Raw genomic sequence first — 22344 nt, 5'->3', positions numbered from 1 at the left:
ATAAAGTTTAAGTTAAGTTCGTCTCCAAAGGAGGAACCTTTGGTGACCAAAAGTTTATCCTTCCTTTTTCGCTTGGATTCTTCCCAAATTCCTACTATAGTTCATTCTATTTATGTAATACTAATTGTATGATGATTATGGACCTAATTAACAAGTTACTTCCCGATAATAAAGTTTAACTTAAGTTCGTCTCCAAAGTAGGAACCTTTGGTGACCAAAATTTTATCCTACCTTTTTGGCTTGGTTTCTTCCCAAATTCCTACTATAGTTCATTCTATTCATGTAATACTCATTGTATGATGATTATGGACCTAATTAACAAGTTACTTCCCCATAATAAAGTTTAAGTTAAGTTCGTCTCCAAAGGAGGAACCTTTGGTGACCAAAAGTTTATCCTTTATTTTTCGATTGGATTCTTGCCAAATTCCTACTATAGTTCATTCTATTTAAGTAATACTAATTGTGTGATGTTTATGGACCTAATTAACAAGTTACTTCCCCATAATAAAGTTTAACGTAAGTTCGTCTCCAAAGGAGGAACCTTTGGTGACCAAAAGTTTATCCTTCCTTTTTCGCTTGGATTCTTGCCAAATTCCTACTATAGTTCATTCTATTTATGTAATACTCATTGTGTGACGATTATGGACCTAATTAACAAGTTACTTCCCCAAAATAAAGTTTAAGTTAAGTTCGTCTCCAAAGGAGGAACCTTTGGTGACCAAAAGTTTGTCCTTTATTTTTCGCTTGGATTCTTGCCAAATTCCTACTATAGTTCATTCTATTTAAGTAATACTAATTGTGTGATGTTTATGGACCTAATTAACAAGTTACTTTCCGATAATAAAGTTTAACTTAAGTTCGTCTCCCAAGGAGGAACCTTTGGTGACCAAAAATTTATCCTTCCTTTTTCGCTTGGATTCTTCCCAAATTCCTACTATAGTTCATTCTATTTACATAATACTCATTGTATGATAATCATTGACCTAATTACCGAGTTACTTCCCCAAAATAAAGTTTAAGTTAAGTTCGTCTCCAAAGGAGGAACCTTTGGTGACCAAAATTTTATCCTTCCTTTTTCGCTTGGTTTCTTGCCAAATTCCTACTATAGTTCATTCTATTTATGTAATACTCATTGTGTGATGATTATGGACCTAATTAACAAGTTACTTCCCCATAATAAAGTTTAAGTTAAGTTCGTCTCCAAAGGAGGAACCTTTGGTGACCAAAAGTTTATCCTTCCTTTTTCGCTTGGATTCTTGCCAAATTCCTACTATAGTTCATTCTATTTATGTAATACTAATTGTATGATGATTATTGACCTAATTAACAAGTTACTTCCCGATAATAAAGTTTAACTTAAGTTCGTCTCCAAAGTAGGAACCTTTGGTGACCAAAATTTTATCCTACCTTTTTGGCTTGGTTTCTTCCCAAATTCCTACTATAGTTCATTCTATCTATGTAATACTCATTGTATGATGATTATGGACCTAATTAACAAGTTACTTCCCCATAAAAAAGTTTAAGTTCAGTTCGTCTCCAAAGGAGGAACATTTGGTGACCAAAATTTTATCCTTCCTTTTTCGCTTGGTTTCTTGCCAAATTCCTACTACAGTTCCTTCTATTTATGTAATACTCATTGTGTGATGATTATGGACCTAATTAACAAGTTACTTCCCCATAATAAAGTTTAAGTTATGTTCGTCTCCAAAGGAGGAACCTTTGGTGACCAAAATTTTATCCTTCCTTTTTCGCTTGGTTTCTTGCCAAATTCCTACTATAGTCATTCTATTTACGTAATACTTATTGTGTGATGATCATTGACCTAATTAACAAGTTACTTCCCCATAATAAAGTTTAAGTTAAGTTCGTCTCCAAAGGAGGAACCTTTGGTGACCAAAAGTTTATCCTTCCTTTTTCGCTTGGATTCTTGCCAAATTCCTACTATAGTTCATTCTATTTATGTAATACAAATTGTATGATGATTATTGACCTAATTAACAAGTTACTTCCCGATAATAAAGTTTAACTTAAGTTCGTCTCCAAAGTAGGAACCTTTGGTGACCAAAATTTTATCCTACTTTTTTGGCTTGGTTTCTTCCCAAATTCCTACTATAGTTCATTCTATTTATGTAATACTCATTGTATGATGTTTATTGACCTAATTAACAAGTTACTTTCCGATAATAAAGTTTAACTTAAGTTCTTCTCCAAAGTAGGAACCTTTGGTGACCAAAAATTTATCCTTCCTTTTTCGCTTGGATTCTTCCCAAATTCCTACTATAGTTCATTCTATTTACATAATACTCATTGTATGATAATCATTGACCTAATTACCAAGTTACTTCCCCAAAATAAAGTTTAAGTTAAGTTCGTCTCCAAAGGAGGAACCTTTGGTGACCAAAATTTTATCCTTCCTTTTTCGCTTGGTTTCTTGCCAAATTCCTACTATAGTTCATTCTATTTATGTAATACTCATTGTGTGATGATTATGGACCTAATTAACAAGTTACTTCCCCATAATAAAGTTTAAGTTAAGTTCGTCTCCAAAGGAGGAACCTTTGGTGACCAAAAGTTTATCCTTCCTTTTTCGCTTGGATTCTTGCCAAATTCCTACTATAGTTCATTCTATTTATGTAATACTAATTGTATGATGATTATTGACCTAATTAACAAGTTACTTCCCGATAATAAAGTTTAACTTAAGTTCGTCTCCAAAGTAGGAACCTTTGGTGACCAAAATTTTATCCTACCTTTTTGGCTTGGTTTCTTCCCAAATTCCTACTATAGTTCATTCTATCTATGTAATACTCATTGTATGATGATTATGGACCTAATTAACAAGTTACTTCCCCATAATAAAGTTTAAGTTAAGTTCGTCTCCAAAGGAGGAACCTTTGGTGACCAAAAGTTTATCCTTCCTTTTTCGCTTGGATTCTTCCCAAATTCCTACTATAGTTCATTCTATTTATGTAATACTAATTGTATGATGATTATGGACCTAATTAACAAGTTACTTCCCGATAATAAAGTTTAACTTAAGTTCGTCTCCAAAGTAGGAACCTTTGGTGACCAAAATTTTATCCTACCTTTTTGGCTTGGTTTCTTCCCAAATTCCTACTATAGTTCATGCTATTCATGTAATACTCATTGTATGATGATTATGGACCTAATTAACAAGTTACTTCCCCATAATAAAGTTTAAGTTAAGTTCGTCTCCAAAGGAGGAACCTTTGGTGACCAAAAGTTTATCCTTTATTTTTCGATTGGATTCTTGCCAAATTCCTACTATAGTTCATTCTATTTAAGTAATACTAATTGTGTGATGTTTATGGACCTAATTAACAAGTTACTTCCCCATAATAAAGTTTAACGTAAGTTCGTCTCCAAAGGAGGAACCTTTGGTGACCAAAAGTTTATCCTTCCTTTTTCGCTTGGATTCTTGCCAAATTCCTACTATAGTTCATTCTATTTATGTAATACTCATTGTGTGACGATTATGGACCTAATTAACAAGTTACTTCCCCAAAATAAAGTTTAAGTTAAGTTCGTCTCCAAAGGAGGAACCTTTGGTGACCAAAAGTTTGTCCTTTATTTTTCGCTTGGATTCTTGCCAAATTCCTACTATAGTTCATTCTATTTAAGTAATACTAATTGTGTGATGTTTATGGACCTAATTAACAAGTTACTTTCCGATAATAAAGTTTAACTTAAGTTCGTCTCCCAAGGAGGAACCTTTGGTGACCAAAAATTTATCCTTCCTTTTTCGCTTGGATTCTTCCCAAATTCCTACTATAGTTCATTCTATTTACATAATACTCATTGTATGATAATCATTGACCTAATTACCGAGTTACTTCCCCAAAATAAAGTTTAAGTTAAGTTCGTCTCCAAAGGAGGAACCTTTGGTGACCAAAATTTTATCCTTCCTTTTTCGCTTGGTTTCTTGCCAAATTCCTACTATAGTTCATTCTATTTATGTAATACTCATTGTGTGATGATTATGGACCTAATTAACAAGTTACTTCCCCATAATAAAGTTTAAGTTAAGTTCGTCTCCAAAGGAGGAACCTTTGGTGACCAAAAGTTTATCCTTCCTTTTTCGCTTGGATTCTTGCCAAATTCCTACTATAGTTCATTCTATTTATGTAATACTAATTGTATGATGATTATTGACCTAATTAACAAGTTACTTCCCGATAATAAAGTTTAACTTAAGTTCGTCTCCAAAGTAGGAACCTTTGGTGACCAAAATTTTATCCTACCTTTTTGGCTTGGTTTCTTCCCAAATTCCTACTATAGTTCATTCTATCTATGTAATACTCATTGTATGATGATTATGGACCTAATTAACAAGTTACTTCCCCATAATAAAGTTTAAGTTAAGTTCGTCTCCAAAGGAGGAACCTTTGGTGACCAAAAGTTTATCCTTCCTTTTTCGCTTGGATTCTTCCCAAATTCCTACTATAGTTCATTCTATTTATGTAATACTAATTGTATGATGATTATGGACCTAATTAACAAGTTACTTCCCGATAATAAAGTTTAACTTAAGTTCGTCTCCAAAGTAGGAACCTTTGGTGACCAAAATTTTATCCTACCTTTTTGGCTTGGTTTCTTCCCAAATTCCTACTATAGTTCATTCTATTCATGTAATACTCATTGTATGATGATTATGGACCTAATTAACAAGTTACTTCCCCATAAAAAAGTTTAAGTTCAGTTCGTCTCCAAAGGAGGAACATTTGGTGACCAAAATTTTATCCTTCCTTTTTCGCTTGGTTTCTTGCCAAATTCCTACTACAGTTCCTTCTATTTATGTAATACTCATTGTGTGATGATTATGGACCTAATTAACAAGTTACTTCCCCATAATAAAGTTTAAGTTATGTTCGTCTCCAAAGGAGGAACCTTTGGTGACCAAAATTTTATCCTTCCTTTTTCGCTTGGTTTCTTGCCAAATTCCTACTATAGTCATTCTATTTACGTAATACTTATTGTGTGATGATCATTGACCTAATTAACAAGTTACTTCCCCATAATGAAGTTTAAGTTAAGTTCGTCTCCAAAGGAGGAACCTTTGGTGACCAAAAGTTTATCCTTCCTTTTTCGCTTGGATTCTTGCCAAATTCCTACTATAGTTCATTCTATTTATGTAATACAAATTGTATGATGATTATTGACCTAATTAACAAGTTACTTCCCGATAATAAAGTTTAACTTAAGTTCGTCTCCAAAGTAGGAACCTTTGGTGACCAAAATTTTATCCTACCTTTTTGGCTTGGTTTCTTCCCAAATTCCTACTATAGTTCATTCTATTTATGTAATACTCATTGTATGATGTTTATTGACCTAATTAACAAGTTACTTTCCGATAATAAAGTTTAACTTAAGTTCTTCTCCAAAGTAGGAACCTTTGGTGACCAAAAATTTATCCTTCCTTTTTCGCTTGGATTCTTCCCAAATTCCTACTATAGTTCATTCTATTTACATAATACTCATTGTATGATAATCATTGACCTAATTACCAAGTTACTTCCCCAAAATAAAGTTTAAGTTAAGTTCGTCTCCAAAGGAGGAACCTTTGGTGACCAAAATTTTATCCTTCCTTTTTCGCTTGGTTTCTTGCCAAATTCCTACTATAGTTCATTCTATTTATGTAATACTCATTGTGTGATGATTATGGACCTAATTAACAAGTTACTTCCCCATAATAAAGTTTAAGTTAAGTTCGTCTCCAAAGGAGGAACCTTTGGTGACCAAAAGTTTATCCTTCCTTTTTCGCTTGGATTCTTGCCAAATTCCTACTATAGTTCATTCTATTTATGTAATACTAATTGTATGATGATTATTGACCTAATTAACAAGTTACTTCCCGATAATAAAGTTTAACTTAAGTTCGTCTCCAAAGTAGGAACCTTTGGTGACCAAAATTTTATCCTACCTTTTTGGCTTGGTTTCTTCCCAAATTCCTACTATAGTTCATTCTATCTATGTAATACTCATTGTATGATGATTATGGACCTAATTAACAAGTTACTTCCCCATAATAAAGTTTAAGTTAAGTTCGTCTCCAAAGGAGGAACCTTTGGTGACCAAAAGTTTATCCTTCCTTTTTCGCTTGGATTCTTCCCAAATTCCTACTATAGTTCATTCTATTTATGTAATACTAATTGTATGATGATTATGGACCTAATTAACAAGTTACTTCCCGATAATAAAGTTTAACTTAAGTTCGTCTCCAAAGTAGGAACCTTTGGTGACCAAAATTTTATCCTACCTTTTTGGCTTGGTTTCTTCCCAAATTCCTACTATAGTTCATTCTATTCATGTAATACTCATTGTATGATGATTATGGACCTAATTAACAAGTTACTTCCCCATAAAAAAGTTTAAGTTCAGTTCGTCTCCAAAGGAGGAACATTTGGTGACCAAAATTTTATCCTTCCTTTTTCGCTTGGTTTCTTGCCAAATTCCTACTACAGTTCCTTCTATTTATGTAATACTCATTGTGTGATGATTATGGACATAATTAACAAGTTACTTCCCCATAATAAAGTTTAAGTTAAGTTCGTCTCCAAAGGAGGAACCTTTGGTGACCAAAAGTTTATCCTTTATTTTTCGATTGGATTCTTGCCAAATTCCTACTATAGTTCATTCTATTTAAGTAATACTAATTGTGTGATGTTTATGGACCTAATTAACAAGTTACTTCCCCATAATAAAGTTTAACGTAAGTTCGTCTCCAAAGGAGGAACCTTTGGTGACCAAAAGTTTATCCTTCCTTTTTCGCTTGGATTCTTGCCAAATTCCTACTATAGTTCATTCTATTTATGTAGTACTCATTGTGTGACGATTATGGACCTAATTAACAAGTTACTTCCCCAAAATAAAGTTTAAGTTAAGTTCGTCTCCAAAGGAGGAACCTTTGGTGACCAAAAGTTTGTCCTTTATTTTTCGCTTGGATTCTTGCCAAATTCCTACTATAGTTCATTCTATTTAAGTAATACTAATTGTGTGATGTTTATGGACCTAATTAACAAGTTACTTTCCGATAATAAAGTTTAACTTAAGTTCGTCTCCCAAGGAGGAACCTTTGGTGACCAAAAATTTATCCTTCCTTTTTCGCTTGGATTCTTCCCAAATTCCTACTATAGTTCAGTCTATTTAAGTAATACTAATTGTGTGATGTTTATGGACCTAATTAACAAGTTACTTTCCGATAATAAAGTTTAACTTAAGTTCGTCTCCAAAGGAGGAACCTTTGGTGACCAAAAGTTTATCCTTCCTTCTTCGCTTGGATTCTTCCCAAATTCCTACTATAGTTCATTCTATTTACGTAATACTCATTGTATGATGATTATTGACCTAATTAACAAGTTACTTTCCCAAAATAAAGTTTAAGTTAAGTTCGTCTCCAAAGGAGGAAACTTTGGTGACCAAAATTTTATCCATCCTTTTTCGCTTGGTTTCTTGCCAAATTCCTACTATAGTTCATTCTATTTATGTAATACTAATTGTATGATGATTATTGACCTAATTAACAAGTTAGTTCCCGATAATAAAGTTTAACTTAAGTTCGTCTCCAAAGGAGGAACCTTTGGTGACCAAAATTTTATCCATCCTTTTTCGCTTGGTTTCTTGCCAAATTACTACTATAGTTCATTCTATTTATGTAATACTAATTCTATGATGATTATTGACCTAATTAACAAGTTAGTTCCCGATAATAAAGTTTAACTTAAGTTCGTCTCCAAAGTAGGAACCTTTGGTGACCAAAATTTTATCCTACCTTTTTGGCTTGGTTTCTTCCCAAATTCCTACTATAGTTCATTCTCTTTATGTAATACTCGTTGTATGATGATTATGGACCTAATTAACAAGTTACTTCCCCATAATAAAGTTTAACGTAAGTTCGTCTCCAAAGGAGGAACCTTTGGTGACCAAAATTTTATTCTACCTTTTTGGCTTGGTTTCTTCCCAAATTCCTACTATAGTTCATTCTATTTATGTAATACTCATTGTATGATGATTATGGACCTAATTAACAAGTTACTTCCCCATAATAAAGTTTAAGTTATGTTCGTCTCCAAAGGAGGAACCTTTGGTGACCAAAATTTTATCCTTCCTTTTTCGCTTGGTTTCTTGCCAAATTCCTACTATAGTTCATTCTTTTTAGGTAATACTCATTGTATGATGATTATGGACCTAATTAACAAGTTACTTTCCGATAATAAAGTTTAACTTAAGTTCGTCTCCAAAGGAGGAACCTTTGGTGACCAAAAGTTTATCCTTCCTTTTTCGCTTGGATTCTTCCCAAATTCCTACTATAGTTCATTCTATTTAAGTAATACTAATTGTGTGATGTTTATGGACCTAATTAACAAGTTACTTTCCGATAATAAAGTTTAACTTAAGTTCGTCTCCAAAGGAGGAACCTTTGGTGACCAAAAGTTTATCCTTCCTTTTTCGCTTGGATTCTTCCCAAATTCCTACTATAGTTCATTCTATTTACGTAATACTCATTGTATGATGATTATTGACCTAATTAACAAGTTACTTTCCCAAAATAAAGTTTAAGTTAAGTTCGTCTCCAAAGGAGGAACCTTTGGTGACCAAAATTTTATCCATCCTTTTTCGCTTGGTTTCTTGCCAAATTCCTACTATAGTTCATTCTATTTATGTAATACTAATTGTATGATGATTATTGACCTAATTAACAAGTTAGTTCCCGATAATAAAGTTTAACTTAAGTTCGTCTCCAAAGGAGGAACCTTTGGTGACCAAAATTTTATCCATCCTTTTTCGCTTGGTTTCTTGCCAAATTCCTACTATAGTTCATTCTATTTATGTAATACTAATTGTATGATGATTATTGACCTAATTAACAAGTTAGTTCAGGATAATAAAGTTTAACTTAAGTTCGTCTCCAAAGTAGGAACCTTTGGTGACCAAAATTTTATCCTACCTTTTTGGCTTGGTTTCTTCCCAAATTCCTACTATAGTTCATTCTATCTATGTAATACTCATTGTATGATGATTATGGACCTAATTAACAAGTTACTTCCCCATAATAAAGTTTAAGTTAAGTTCGTCTCCAAAGGAGGAACCTTTGGTGACCAAAAGTTTATCCTTCCTTTTTCGCTTGGATTCTTCCCAAATTCCTACTATAGTTCATTCTATTTATGTAATACTAATTGTATGATGATTATGGACCTAATTAACAAGTTACTTCCCGATAATAAAGTTTAACTTAAGTTCGTCTCCAAAGTAGGAACCTTTGGTGACCAAAATTTTATCCTACCTTTTTGGCTTGGTTTCTTCCCAAATTCCTACTATAGTTCATTCTATTCATGTAATACTCATTGTATGATGATTATGGACCTAATTAACAAGTTACTTCCCCATAAAAAAGTTTAAGTTCAGTTCGTCTCCAAAGGAGGAACATTTGGTGACCAAAATTTTATCCTTCCTTTTTCGCTTGGTTTCTTGCCAAATTCCTACTACAGTTCCTTCTATTTATGTAATACTCATTGTGTGATGATTATGGACCTAATTAACAAGTTACTTCCCCATAATAAAGTTTAAGTTATGTTCGTCTCCAAAGGAGGAACCTTTGGTGACCAAAATTTTATCCTTCCTTTTTCGCTTGGTTTCTTGCCAAATTCCTACTATAGTCATTCTATTTACGTAATACTTATTGTGTGATGATCATTGACCTAATTAACAAGTTACTTCCCCATAATGAAGTTTAAGTTAAGTTCGTCTCCAAAGGAGGAACCTTTGGTGACCAAAAGTTTATCCTTCCTTTTTCGCTTGGATTCTTGCCAAATTCCTACTATAGTTCATTCTATTTATGTAATACAAATTGTATGATGATTATTGACCTAATTAACAAGTTACTTCCCGATAATAAAGTTTAACTTAAGTTCGTCTCCAAAGTAGGAACCTTTGGTGACCAAAATTTTATCCTACCTTTTTGGCTTGGTTTCTTCCCAAATTCCTACTATAGTTCATTCTATTTATGTAATACTCATTGTATGATGTTTATTGACCTAATTAACAAGTTACTTTCCGATAATAAAGTTTAACTTAAGTTCTTCTCCAAAGTAGGAACCTTTGGTGACCAAAAATTTATCCTTCCTTTTTCGCTTGGATTCTTCCCAAATTCCTACTATAGTTCATTCTATTTACATAATACTCATTGTATGATAATCATTGACCTAATTACCAAGTTACTTCCCCAAAATAAAGTTTAAGTTAAGTTCGTCTCCAAAGGAGGAACCTTTGGTGACCAAAATTTTATCCTTCCTTTTTCGCTTGGTTTCTTGCCAAATTCCTACTATAGTTCATTCTATTTATGTAATACTCATTGTGTGATGATTATGGACCTAATTAACAAGTTACTTCCCCATAATAAAGTTTAAGTTAAGTTCGTCTCCAAAGGAGGAACCTTTGGTGACCAAAAGTTTATCCTTCCTTTTTCGCTTGGATTCTTGCCAAATTCCTACTATAGTTCATTCTATTTATGTAATACTAATTGTATGATGATTATTGACCTAATTAACAAGTTACTTCCCGATAATAAAGTTTAACTTAAGTTCGTCTCCAAAGTAGGAACCTTTGGTGACCAAAATTTTATCCTACCTTTTTGGCTTGGTTTCTTCCCAAATTCCTACTATAGTTCATTCTATCTATGTAATACTCATTGTATGATGATTATGGACCTAATTAACAAGTTACTTCCCCATAATAAAGTTTAAGTTAAGTTCGTCTCCAAAGGAGGAACCTTTGGTGACCAAAAGTTTATCCTTCCTTTTTCGCTTGGATTCTTCCCAAATTCCTACTATAGTTCATTCTATTTATGTAATACTAATTGTATGATGATTATGGACCTAATTAACAAGTTACTTCCCGATAATAAAGTTTAACTTAAGTTCGTCTCCAAAGTAGGAACCTTTGGTGACCAAAATTTTATCCTACCTTTTTGGCTTGGTTTCTTCCCAAATTCCTACTATAGTTCATTCTATTCATGTAATACTCATTGTATGATGATTATGGACCTAATTAACAAGTTACTTCCCCATAAAAAAGTTTAAGTTCAGTTCGTCTCCAAAGGAGGAACATTTGGTGACCAAAATTTTATCCTTCCTTTTTCGCTTGGTTTCTTGCCAAATTCCTACTACAGTTCCTTCTATTTATGTAATACTCATTGTGTGATGATTATGGACCTAATTAACAAGTTACTTCCCCATAATAAAGTTTAAGTTATGTTCGTCTCCAAAGGAGGAACCTTTGGTGACCAAAATTTTATCCTTCCTTTTTCGCTTGGTTTCTTGCCAAATTCCTACTATAGTCATTCTATTTACGTAATACTTATTGTGTGATGATCATTGACCTAATTAACAAGTTACTTCCCCATAATGAAGTTTAAGTTAAGTTCGTCTCCAAAGGAGGAACCTTTGGTGACCAAAAGTTTATCCTTCCTTTTTCGCTTGGATTCTTGCCAAATTCCTACTATAGTTCATTCTATTTATGTAATACAAATTGTATGATGATTATTGACCTAATTAACAAGTTACTTCCCGATAATAAAGTTTAACTTAAGTTCGTCTCCAAAGTAGGAACCTTTGGTGACCAAAATTTTATCCTACCTTTTTGGCTTGGTTTCTTCCCAAATTCCTACTATAGTTCATTCTATTTATGTAATACTCATTGTATGATGTTTATTGACCTAATTAACAAGTTACTTTCCGATAATAAAGTTTAATTTAAGTTCTTCTCCAAAGTAGGAACCTTTGGTGACCAAAAATTTATCCTTCCTTTTTCGCTTGGATTCTTCCCAAATTCCTACTATAGTTCATTCTATTTACATAATACTCATTGTATGATAATCATTGACCTAATTACCAAGTTACTTCCCCAAAATAAAGTTTAAGTTAAGTTCGTCTCCAAAGGAGGAACCTTTGGTGACCAAAATTTTATCCTTCCTTTTTCGCTTGGTTTCTTGCCAAATTCCTACTATAGTTCATTCTATTTATGTAATACTCATTGTGTGATGATTATGGACCTAATTAACAAGTTACTTCCCCATAATAAAGTTTAAGTTAAGTTCGTCTCCAAAGGAGGAACCTTTGGTGACCAAAAGTTTATCCTTCCTTTTTCGCTTGGATTCTTGCCAAATTCCTACTATAGTTCATTCTATTTATGTAATACTAATTGTATGATGATTATTGACCTAATTAACAAGTTACTTCCCGATAATAAAGTTTAACTTAAGTTCGTCTCCAAAGTAGGAACCTTTGGTGACCAAAATTTTATCCTACCTTTTTGGCTTGGTTTCTTCCCAAATTCCTACTATAGTTCATTCTATCTATGTAATACTCATTGTATGATGATTATGGACCTAATTAACAAGTTACTTCCCCATAATAAAGTTTAAGTTAAGTTCGTCTCCAAAGGAGGAACCTTTGGTGACCAAAAGTTTATCCTTCCTTTTTCGCTTGGATTCTTCCCAAATTCCTACTATAGTTCATTCTATTTATGTAATACTAATTGTATGATGATTATGGACCTAATTAACAAGTTACTTCCCGATAATAAAGTTTAACTTAAGTTCGTCTCCAAAGTAGGAACCTTTGGTGACCAAAATTTTATCCTACCTTTTTGGCTTGGTTTCTTCCCAAATTCCTACTATAGTTCATTCTATTCATGTAATACTCATTGTATGATGATTATGGACCTAATTAACAAGTTACTTCCCCATAAAAAAGTTTAAGTTCAGTTCGTCTCCAAAGGAGGAACATTTGGTGACCAAAATTTTATCCTTCCTTTTTCGCTTGGTTTCTTGCCAAATTCCTACTACAGTTCCTTCTATTTATGTAATACTCATTGTGTGATGATTATGGACATAATTAACAAGTTACTTCCCCATAATAAAGTTTAAGTTAAGTTCGTCTCCAAAGGAGGAACCTTTGGTGACCAAAAGTTTGTCCTTTATTTTTCGCTTGGATTCTTGCCAAATTCCTACTATAGTTCATTCTATTTAAGTAATACTAATTGTGTGATGTTTATGGACCTAATTAACAAGTTACTTTCCGATAATAAAGTTTAACTTAAGTTCGTCTCCCAAGGAGGAACCTTTGGTGACCAAAAATTTATCCTTCCTTTTTCGCTTGGATTCTTCCCAAATTCCTACTATAGTTCAGTCTATTTAAGTAATACTAATTGTGTGATGTTTATGGACCTAATTAACAAGTTACTTTCCGATAATAAAGTTTAACTTAAGTTCGTCTCCAAAGGAGGAACCTTTGGTGACCAAAAGTTTATCCATCCTTCTTCGCTTGGATTCTTCCCAAATTCCTACTATAGTTCATTCTATTTACGTAATACTCATTGTATGATGATTATTGACCTAATTAACAAGTTACTTTCCCAAAATAAAGTTTAAGTTAAGTTCGTCTCCAAAGGAGGAAACTTTGGTGACCAAAATTTTATCCATCCTTTTTCGCTTGGTTTCTTGCCAAATTCCTACTATAGTTCATTCTATTTATGTAATACTAATTGTATGATGATTATTGACCTAATTAACAAGTTAGTTCCCGATAATAAAGTTTAACTTAAGTTCGTCTCCAAAGGAGGAACCTTTGGTGACCAAAATTTTATCCATCCTTTTTCGCTTGGTTTCTTGCCAAATTCCTACTATAGTTCATTCTATTTATGTAATACTAATTCTATGATGATTATTGACCTAATTAACAAGTTAGTTCCCGATAATAAAGTTTAACTTAAGTTCGTCTCCAAAGTAGGAACCTTTGGTGACCAAAATTTTATCCTACCTTTTTGGCTTGGTTTCTTCCCAAATTCCTACTATAGTTCATTCTCTTTATGTAATACTCGTTGTATGATGATTATGGACCTAATTAACAAGTTACTTCCCCATAATAAAGTTTAACGTAAGTTCGTCTCCAAAGGAGGAACCTTTGGTGACCAAAATTTTATTCTACCTTTTTGGCTTGGTTTCTTCCCAAATTCCTACTATAGTTCATTCTATTTATGTAATACTCATTGTATGATGATTATGGACCTAATTAACAAGTTACTTCCCCATAATAAAGTTTAAGTTATGTTCGTCTCCAAAGGAGGAACCTTTGGTGACCAAAATTTTATCCTTCCTTTTTCGCTTGGTTTCTTGCCAAATTCCTACTATAGTTCATTCTTTTTAGGTAATACTCATTGTATGATGATTATGGACCTAATTAACAAGTTACTTTCCGATAATAAAGTTTAACTTAAGTTCGTCTCCAAAGGAGGAACCTTTGGTGACCAAAAGTTTATCCTTCCTTTTTCGCTTGGATTCTTCCCAAATTCCTACTATAGTTCATTCTATTTACGTAATACTCATTGTATGATGATTATTGACCTAATTAACAAGTTACTTTCCCAAAATAAAGTTTAAGTTAAGTTCGTCTCCAAAGGAGGAACCTTTGGTGACCAAAATTTTATCCATCCTTTTTCGCTTGGTTTCTTGCCAAATTCCTACTATAGTTCATTCTATTTATGTAATACTAATTGATGATGATTATTGACCTAATTAACAAGTTAGTTCCCGATAATAAAGTTTAACTTAAGTTCGTCTCCAAAGGAGGAACCTTTGGTGACCAAAATTTTATCCATCCTTTTTCGCTTGGTTTCTTGCCAAATTCCTACTATAGTTCATTCTATTTATGTAATACTAATTGTATGATGATTATTGACCTAATTAACAAGTTAGTTCAGGATAATAAAGTTTAACTTAAGTTCGTCTCCAAAGTAGGAACCTTTGGTGACCAAAATTTTATCCTACCTTTTTGGCTTGGTTTCTTCCCAAATTCCTACTATAGTTCATTCTATCTATGTAATACTCATTGTATGATGATTATGGACCTAATTAACAAGTTACTTCCCCATAATAAAGTTTAAGTTAAGTTCGTCTCCAAAGGAGGAACCTTTGGTGACCAAAAGTTTATCCTTCCTTTTTCGCTTGGATTCTTCCCAAATTCCTACTATAGTTCATTCTATTTATGTAATACTAATTGTATGATGATTATGGACCTAATTAACAAGTTACTTCCCGATAATAAAGTTTAACTTAAGTTCGTCTCCAAAGTAGGAACCTTTGGTGACCAAAATTTTATCCTACCTTTTTGGCTTGGTTTCTTCCCAAATTCCTACTATAGTTCATTCTATTTATGTAATACTCATTGTATGATGATTATGGACCTAATTAACAAGTTACTTCCCCATAAAAAAGTTTAAGTTCAGTTCGTCTCCAAAGGAGGAACATTTGGTGACCAAAATTTTATCCTTCCTTTTTCGCTTGGTTTCTTGCCAAATTCCTACTACAGTTCCTTCTATTTATGTAATACTCATTGTGTGATGATTATGGACCTAATTAACAAGTTACTTCCCCATAATAAAGTTTAAGTTATGTTCGTCTCCAAAGGAGGAACCTTTGGTGACCAAAATTTTATCCTTCCTTTTTCGCTTGGTTTCTTGCCAAATTCCTACTATAGTCATTCTATTTACGTAATACTTATTGTGTGATGATCATTGACCTAATTAACAAGTTACTTCCCCATAATGAAGTTTAAGTTAAGTTCGTCTCCAAAGGAGGAACCTTTGGTGACCAAAAGTTTATCCTTCCTTTTTCGCTTGGATTCTTGCCAAATTCCTACTATAGTTCATTCTATTTATGTAATACAAATTGTATGATGATTATTGACCTAATTAACAAGTTACTTCCCGATAATAAAGTTTAACTTAAGTTCGTCTCCAAAGTAGGAACCTTTGGTGACCAAAATTTTATCCTACCTTTTTGGCTTGGTTTCTTCCCAAATTCCTACTATAGTTCATTCTATTTATGTAATACTCATTGTATGATGTTTATTGACCTAATTAACAAGTTACTTTCCGATAATAAAGTTTAACTTAAGTTCTTCTCCAAAGTAGGAACCTTTGGTGACCAAAAATTTATCCTTCCTTTTTCGCTTGGATTCTTCCCAAATTCCTACTATAGTTCATTCTATTTACATAATACTCATTGTATGATAATCATTGACCTAATTACCAAGTTACTTCCCCAAAATAAAGTTTAAGTTAAGTTCGTCTCCAAAGGAGGAACCTTTGGTGACCAAAATTTTATCCTTCCTTTTTCGCTTGGTTTCTTGCCAAATTCCTACTATAGTTCATTCTATTTATGTAATACTCATTGTGTGATGATTATGGACCTAATTAACAAGTTACTTCCCCATAATAAAGTTTAAGTTAAGTTCGTCTCCAAAGGAGGAACCTTTGGTGACCAAAAGTTTATCCTTCCTTTTTCGCTTGGATTCTTGCCAAATTCCTACTATAGTTCATTCTATTTATGTAATACTAATTGTATGATGATTATTGACCTAATTAACAAGTTACTTCCCGATAATAAAGTTTAACTTAAGTTCGTCTCCAAAGTAGGAACCTTTGGTGACCAAAATTTTATCCTACCTTTTTGGCTTGGTTTCTTCCCAAATTCCTACTATAGTTCATTCTATCTATGTAATACTCATTGTATGATGATTATGGACCTAATTAACAAGTTACTTCCCCATAATAAAGTTTAAGTTAAGTTCGTCTCCAAAGGAGGAACCTTTGGTGACCAAAAGTTTATCCTTCCTTTTTCGCTTGGATTCTTCCCAAATTCCTACTATAGTTCATTCTATTTATGTAATACTAATTGTATGATGATTATGGACCTAATTAACAAGTTACTTCCCGATAATAAAGTTTAACTTAAGTTCGTCTCCAAAGTAGGAACCTTTGGTGACCAAAATTTTATCCTACCTTTTTGGCTTGGTTTCTTCCCAAATTCCTACTATAGTTCATTCTATTCATGTAATACTCATTGTATGATGATTATGGACCTAATTAACAAGTTACTTCCCCATAAAAAAGTTTAAGTTCAGTTCGTCTCCAAAGGAGGAACATTTGGTGACCAAAATTTTATCCTTCCTTTTTCGCTTGGTTTCTTGCCAAATTCCTACTACAGTTCCTTCTATTTATGTAATACTCATTGTGTGATGATTATGGACATAATTAACAAGTTACTTCCCCATAATAAAGTTTAAGTTAAGTTCGTCTCCAAAGGAGGAACCTTTGGTGACCAAAAGTTTATCCTTTATTTTTCGATTGGATTCTTGCCAAATTCCTACTATAGTTCATTCTATTTAAGTAATACTAATTGTGTGATGTTTATGGACCTAATTAACAAGTTACTTCCCCATAATAAAGTTTAACGTAAGTTCGTCTCCAAAGGAGGAACCTTTGGTGACCAAAAGTTTATCCTTCCTTTTTCGCTTGGATTCTTGCCAAATTCCTACTATAGTTCATTCTATTTATGTAATACTCATTGTGTGACGATTATGGACCTAATTAACAAGTTACTTCCCCAAAATAAAGTTTAAGTTAAGTTCGTCTCCAAAGGAGGAACCTTTGGTGACCAAAAGTTTGTCCTTTATTTTTCGCTTGGATTCTTGCCAAATTCCTACTATAGTTCATTCTATTTAAGTAATACTAATTGTGTGATGTTTATGGACCTAATTAACAAGTTACTTTCCGATAATAAAGTTTAACTTAAGTTCGTCTCCAAAGGAGGAACCTTTGGTGACCAAAAGTTTATCCTTCCTTTTTCGCTTGGATTCTTCCCAAATTCCTACTATAGTTCATTCTATTTAAGTAATACTAATTGTGTGATGTTTATGGACCTAATTAACAAGTTACTTTCCGATAATAAAGTTTAACTTAAGTTCGTCTCCAAAGGAGGAACCTTTGGTGACCAAAAGTTTATCCTTCCTTTTTCGCTTGGATTCTTCCCAAATTCCTACTATAGTTCATTCTATTTACGTAATACTCATTGTATGATGATTATTGACCTAATTAACAAGTTACTTTCCCAAAATAAAGTTTAAGTTAAGTTCGTCTCCAAAGGAGGAACCTTTGGTGACCAAAATTTTATCCATCCTTTTTCGCTTGGTTTCTTGCCAAATTCCTACTATAGTTCATTCTATTTATGTAATACTAATTGTATGATGATTATTGACCTAATTAACAAGTTAGTTCCCGATAATAAAGTTTAACTTAAGTTCGTCTCCAAAGGAGGAACCTTTGGTGACCAAAATTTTATCCATCCTTTTTCGCTTGGTTTCTTGCCAAATTCCTACTATAGTTCATTCTATTTATGTAATACTAATTGTATGATGATTATTGACCTAATTAACAAGTTAGTTCAGGATAATAAAGTTTAACTTAAGTTCGTCTCCAAAGTAGGAACCTTTGGTGACCAAAATTTTATCCTACCTTTTTGGCTTGGTTTCTTCCCAAATTCCAACTATAGTTCATTCTCTTTATGTAATACTCGTTGTATGATGATTATGGACCTAATTAACAAGTTACTTCCCCATAATAAAGTTTAACGTAAGTTCGTCTCCAAAGGAGGAACCTTTGGTGACCAAAATTTTATCCTACCATTTTGGCTTGGTTTCTTCCCAAATTCCTACTATAGTTCATTCGATTTATGTAATACTCATTGTATGATGATTATGGACCTAATTAAGAAGTTACTTCCCAATAATAAAGTTTAAGTTAAGTTCGTCTCCAAAGGAGGAACCTTTGGTGACCAAAATTTTATCCTTCCTTTTTCGCTTGGATTCTTCCCAAATTCCTACTATAGTTCATTCTATTTACGTAATACTCATTGTATGATAATCATTGACCTAATTACCCAGTTACTTCCCCAAAATAAAGTTTAAGTTAAGTTCGTCTCCAAAGGAGGAACCTTTGGTGACCAAAATTTTATCCTTCCTTTTTCGCTTGGTTTCTTGCCAAATTCCTACTATAGTCATTCTATTTATGTAATACTCATTGTGTGATGATTATGGACCTAATTAACAAGTTACTTCCCCATAATAAAGTTTAAGTTAAGTTCGTCTCCAAAGGAGGAACCTTTGGTGACCAAAATTTTATCCTTCCTTTTTCGCTTGGTTTCTTGCCAAATTCCTACTATAGTCATTCTATTTACGTAGTACTCGTTGTGTGATGATCATTGACCTAATTAACAAGTTACTTCCCCATAATAAAGTTTAAGTTAAGTGCGTCTCCAAAGGAGGAACCTTTGGTGACCAAAAGTTTATCCTTCCTTTTTCGCTTGGATTCTTGCCAAATTCCTACTATAGTTCATTCTATTTATGTAATACTAATTGTATGATGATTATTGACCTAATTAACAAGTTACTTCCCGATAATAAAGTTTAACTTAAGTTCGTCTCCAAAGTAGGAACCTTTGGTGACCAAAATTTTATCCTACCTTTTTGGCTTGGTTTCTTCCCAAATTCCTACTATAGTTCATTCTATTTATGTAATACTCATTGTATGATGTTTATGGACCTAATTAACAAGTTACTTTCCGATAATAAAGTTTAACTTAAGTTCGTCTCCAAAGTAGGAACCTTTGGTGACCAAAAGTTTATCCTTCCTTTTTCGCTTGGATTCTTCCCAAATTCCTACTATAGTTCATTCTATTTAAGTAATACTAATTGTGTGATGTTTATGGACCTAATTAACAAGTTACTTTCCGATAATAAAGTTTAACTTAAGTTCGTCTCCAAAGGAGGAACCTTTGGTGACCAAAAGTTTATCCTTCCTTTTTCGCTTGGATTCTTCCCAAATTCCTACTATAGTTCAGTCTATTTAAGTAATACTAATTGTGTGATGTTTATGGACCTAATTAACAAGTTACTTTCCGATAATAAAGTTTAACTTAAGTTCGTCTCCCAAGGAGGAACCTTTGGTGACCAAAAATTTATCCTTCCTTTTTCGCTTGGATTCTTCCCAAATTCCTACTATAGTTCAGTCTATTTAAGTAATACTAATTGTGTGATGTTTATGGACCTAATTAACAAGTTACTTTCCGATAATAAAGTTTAACTTAAGTTCGTCTCCAAAGGAGGAACCTTTGGTGACCAAAAGTTTATCCTTCCTTCTTCGCTTGGATTCTTCCCAAATTCCTACTATAGTTCATTCTATTTACGTAATACTCATTGTATGATGATTATTGACCTAATTAACAAGTTACTTTCCCAAAATAAAGTTTAAGTTAAGTTCGTCTCCAAAGGAGGAAACTTTGGTGACCAAAATTTTATCCATCCTTTTTCGCTTGGTTTCTTGCCAAATTCCTACTATAGTTCATTCTATTTATGTAATACTAATTGTATGATGATTATTGACCTAATTAACAAGTTAGTTCCCGATAATAAAGTTTAACTTAAGTTCGTCTCCAAAGGAGGAACCTTTGGTGACCAAAATTTTATCCATCCTTTTTCGCTTGGTTTCTTGCCAAATTCCTACTATAGTTCATTCTATTTATGTAATACTAATTCTATGATGATTATTGACCTAATTAACAAGTTAGTTCCCGATAATAAAGTTTAACTTAAGTTCGTCTCCAAAGTAGGAACCTTTGGTGACCAAAATTTTATCCTACCTTTTTGGCTTGGTTTCTTCCCAAATTCCTACTATAGTTCATTCTCTTTATGTAATACTCGTTGTATGATGATTATGGACCTAATTAACAAGTTACTTCCCCATAATAAAGTTTAACGTAAGTTCGTCTCCAAAGGAGGAACCTTTGGTGACCAAAATTTTATTCTACCTTTTTGGCTTGGTTTCTTCCCAAATTCCTACTATAGTTCATTCTATTTATGTAATACTCATTGTATGATGATTATGGACCTAATTAACAAGTTACTTCCCCATAATAAAGTTTAAGTTATGTTCGTCTCCAAAGGAGGAACCTTTGGTGACCAAAATTTTATCCTTCCTTTTTCGCTTGGTTTCTTGCCAAATTCCTACTATAGTTCATTCTTTTTAGGTAATACTCATTGTATGATGATTATGGACCTAATTAACAAGTTACTTTCCGATAATAAAGTTTAACTTAAGTTCGTCTCCAAAGGAGGAACCTTTGGTGACCAAAAGTTTATCCTTCCTTTTTCGCTTGGATTCTTCCCAAATTCCTACTATAGTTCATTCTATTTAAGTAATACTAATTGTGTGATGTTTATGGACCTAATTAACAAGTTACTTTCCGATAATAAAGTTTAAGTTAAGTTCGTCTCCAAAGGAGGAACCTTTGGTGACCAAAAGTTTATCCTTCCTTTTTCGCTTGGATTCTTCCCAAATTCCTACTATAGTTCATTCTATTTACGTAATACTCATTGTATGATGATTATTGACCTAATTAACAAGTTACTTTCCCAAAATAAAGTTTAAGTTAAGTTCGTCTCCAAAGGAGGAACCTTTGGTGACCAAAATTTTATCCATCCTTTTTCGCTTGGTTTCTTGCCAAATTCCTACTATAGTTCATTCTATTTATGTAATACTAATTGTATGATGATTATTGACCTAATTAACAAGTTAGTTCCCGATAATAAAGTTTAACTTAAGTTCGTCTCCAAAGGAGGAACCTTTGGTGACCAAAATTTTATCCATCCTTTTTCGCTTGGTTTCTTGCCAAATTCCTACTATAGTTCATTCTATTTATGTAATACTAATTGTATGATGATTATTGACCTAATTAACAAGTTAGTTCAGGATAATAAAGTTTAACTTAAGTTCGTCTCCAAAGTAGGAACCTTTGGTGACCAAAATTTTATCCTACCTTTTTGGCTTGGTTTCTTCCCAAATTCCTACTATAGTTCATTCTATCTATGTAATACTCATTGTATGATGATTATGGACCTAATTAACAAGTTACTTCCCCATAATAAAGTTTAAGTTAAGTTCGTCTCCAAAGGAGGAACCTTTGGTGACCAAAAGTTTATCCTTCCTTTTTCGCTTGGATTCTTCCCAAATTCCTACTATAGTTCATTCTATTTATGTAATACTAATTGTATGATGATTATGGACCTAATTAACAAGTTACTTCCCGATAATAAAGTTTAACTTAAGTTCGTCTCCAAAGTAGGAACCTTTGGTGACCAAAATTTTATCCTACCTTTTTGGCTTGGTTTCTTCCCAAATTCCTACTATAGTTCATTCTATTTATGTAATACTCATTGTATGATGATTATGGACCTAATTAACAAGTTACTTCCCCATAAAAAAGTTTAAGTTCAGTTCGTCTCCAAAGGAGGAACATTTGGTGACCAAAATTTTATCCTTCCTTTTTCGCTTGGTTTCTTGCCAAATTCCTACTACAGTTCCTTCTATTTATGTAATACTCATTGTGTGATGATTATGGACCTAATTAACAAGTTACTTCCCCATAATAAAGTT

Source organism: Medicago sativa, chromosome 4, assembly GCF_051527215.1.
Source record: "Medicago sativa cultivar Bolivia chromosome 4, Bolivia_mono, whole genome shotgun sequence".
In the NCBI taxonomy this organism is placed as follows: domain Eukaryota; kingdom Viridiplantae; phylum Streptophyta; class Magnoliopsida; order Fabales; family Fabaceae; genus Medicago; species Medicago sativa.
Note: the sequence above shows the minus strand (reverse complement) of the source record.